Consider the following 3,272-nt stretch of genomic DNA (forward strand, 5'->3'; position numbering starts at 1 on the left):
TTCTATGATAATTTTGATTTATCATTTTTTTATAGTTTAGTAGTTAGTTTAGTTTTCATCTTATTTTTTATTTTGCTGGCAGAAATGGGCTTCCATAGATTCCAGTGTGAACTGTTCACAGTCCTGAACTTGACCCACATGCCCTAAAGAATGCGACACACGCTGTCATATGGGAGGGAACATGGAGGACAAAGAAGAAGCCTAAATTATGGCTTTTTGTGGAGGAATGTGGCTGATACTCCATTTATGAGTTGGAGAAAACACAGACCGGTTCTGATTTGATTGAAGTGTCACCACCTAATACCTACCTCACTGTCCTCAACGGACTCCCGCCAGCGCAGAACGTAACCTTTCTTGGTGCTAATGATGGCGATACAACAGTCGGCTTAAACCTCTGATCAACAGCAAGGTAATGACAAAAAGTGGTGCTATTTAAAATTCAGCAAGATAAAACAGCCTCACCTGATTTAAATCCTTTTTAACATCATTATTTTGTTTTTTGCCAGTCGGCTCCAGTTAAACAAAATAATTGTGGGATTCATTCTGCATAAAGGCCGGCAAGTGTGTGCGTCTGAAAAATAAAATAAAAAACACCATAAACAGCATAACCATAAAGAGGAGACAATCATTGTCGGGCTGGAAAATGGATTCCATTTGTGTCGGAGGCACATTTCATTGTAGCTCAGACAATGAGTGACACAGTTCATGGTACCGAATTCATCAATTAATCTGCATCCACTTCCATCCATTCACCCCCTCCTTTCTCTTCACTCCTTCTTCTATTGTGTTCGAGGCGGGTCTCATTTTTTCATTGTTACCGCTGAGTGGCACCTCTCCATTTTTAATCAAGGACTTCAGGACTAAAGATAGCGTCGGGCTTCAATCCAGTCAAAGAGCTCTGGCTCTGTTATTGAATTATTCTATCAGTTTTCTGTCTCCATCATAAAGAACAGATCCTATTGTTAAGAAATAGATTCTCATTTGGAGCAGCTAAATGGGAGTGCAGCAGAAGAATGGCTCTGTCATGTTTCCACCACCCTCATCTCCTGTGTTCATTGCTGCTTTGCCCGCCGCTGAAATTGACTTTAAGTAGACGCGGAGGATAACATCAATGTCAGAGGCAGAACAGTTCAATTTAAGAGCTCTGTCAGGTGGAAATATGACGGACCGCATTTGTCCTCAAGATTAAAGCAAAATGATTTTCCATTAGTCCAAAGCACGTCATCCCCATCTGAGGGAGTCAAACACAACAAGAGGCAAAGCGAGGTCTCAGAACATGATTCAATTGTGGCGAATTTTCCAGGAAATTAACTCTTAAGGCTTCATTTTGTGTTCATAAATGATGTGAAGATTACAACTGAGGAATTACTGGACTAAAGGACGGATTGTACATGCAGCCGTTATGTTTTTTCCAACCCGGTTTTACTCCCAAGTCATCAAATGCTGCCACCGGTCAGCGGCCCTCCGCTTCACAATATGACGCTGTAGGTTTCCCTCTGGACACCGTTGAAGCCATGTGACGTAGTTTAATGAGCGATAGTCCACATATGGAGGTGGTGGATGGCTTTAACTAGGGCTAAAGATTTTCCTAATCGACTAGTTGTTGCATGGTTATAATAGAACAGGGCGCCCTAATAATATTAATTTCATTATTTAAATCTCTATATGTGAACAGCGGCCTGTAAACACAAACAGCAGTAATGATTGTGAATCAGAACAAGCAGCAAGGAGACTGAACCTTTAGTTCATTTATTCCAACACAGTGTAACATCACACAGTCTGCTTGTTCAACACACGGAATAAATAACTTCCAACTTCACTGAAACTGATCCTGACTAAGCGATACGATGGATGATGGATAACATTAACAGTTACTGACTAATTAACTTGCTACAAACTGGCTCCTCTTCCTCCGTTTCATTCCTCTCCTGTTGCTGCCTGAACCTACCGTGTCTTCATCCCCAGAGTCAGAGTCCTGGTCGGAGTCGCTGGACATCAGCTGGCCTCCGTCAGTCTCCGGGGCTGGGAACCCAGTCCCCTTGCAAGGTCAGTTCTCGCTCAGTTCTGGTGCTCATTCTCCTACGCTAGCTCCTACGCTAGCAGTGTAAACAAACCTCCCCGTCCCTCAAGCTCCCCTCAACTTCTGTCACAGTGACAAGGCGCAGCTCCTGAACAGAGTTTAACATTGTTATTTTTTATCCCCCTCATGGAAAGCGGGTCGACTAGGACTCTCTTTATGGACTGTTTAGTTGACTATTAGGGGGCAGCCCTAACTTTAATCCAAGAGACTGCTGTTTGTGTCCCATGTGAGCCAGCGTCTTCTCGCTGCGCCCTCCCTGAAGGCTGCTGTGAGCTCATAAAATATTTAAAATATGACACTGAAACACCAGCCAGATTCTGACACCTCCCTGTCATCCCTTTTCACCTTGGAGAGATTTTCATCTTGGAGTGGAGACGGTGACATCTCACTCTGGGTTTTGGCTCGACCAGGCCGCCTTCCGCTAAGTGATGAGTCTACTTCTTTACTTTGGACCTTTTCCCAGAAATATCTGCCACCAGACAGCAGGTGGTACAGACTTCATGAAATCTGGACAGAGAGCAAAAACATTAATGTGTGAAAAGTTTTGGATTATTGACTGTTATAAACTTGTTTTCTGGTTTTCTTTTTCAGAATGAACGGCTCTGCACATCAAGTCTGTGACTTCCATATGCTTTCTTTTAATCCGTCATCCAATTAAAAGTGTTATGCACAGAAACCTTGCACACTGATACCGATGATATTCTGTTTGTTAAGGGATGTTTTGTGGTTCCCTCTTAGAGTTGAAGGGGAAATATTGGGTTCAAGGCTTGAAGAACAAGGAGAGTTTTGCCTGCTGATAAAGGCTGTCTCCACTCTCTGACCACATCTTGTATTCGGCACCGTGGCTAGAAGAGGCTGAGCCTTCCCTTCCTCTCCATCTCTGTGGCGTCCTCATCTGACGGTGTCTGTGTGTAAACGCGACTGACACAAGGTCGTATTTATTTAGAAGAAAACTACGGACTCGGTGTGCAGCATCCTTTTAGTGCAGAGCTGAAAGAAGATTACGAGACACATAGATTATTAATGGTAACACAATTTATCAAGTATTTCATTATAAACTTTATTAGGCATTTTACGACTTCCCTTTGGGCGATAACGTGAACGGTATTTGATTATTTAAGTTAAATTTAGAAATAATGACTAGATGAGAAAACAAATCTGTAATTGGAAACATAATTGTTAGTTGCAGCCC

Source organism: Morone saxatilis, unplaced genomic scaffold (genome assembly GCF_004916995.1).
Source record: "Morone saxatilis isolate NCDOM2014 unplaced genomic scaffold, NCSU_SB_2.0 Contig11, whole genome shotgun sequence".
NCBI classification, from domain to species: domain Eukaryota; kingdom Metazoa; phylum Chordata; class Actinopteri; family Moronidae; genus Morone; species Morone saxatilis.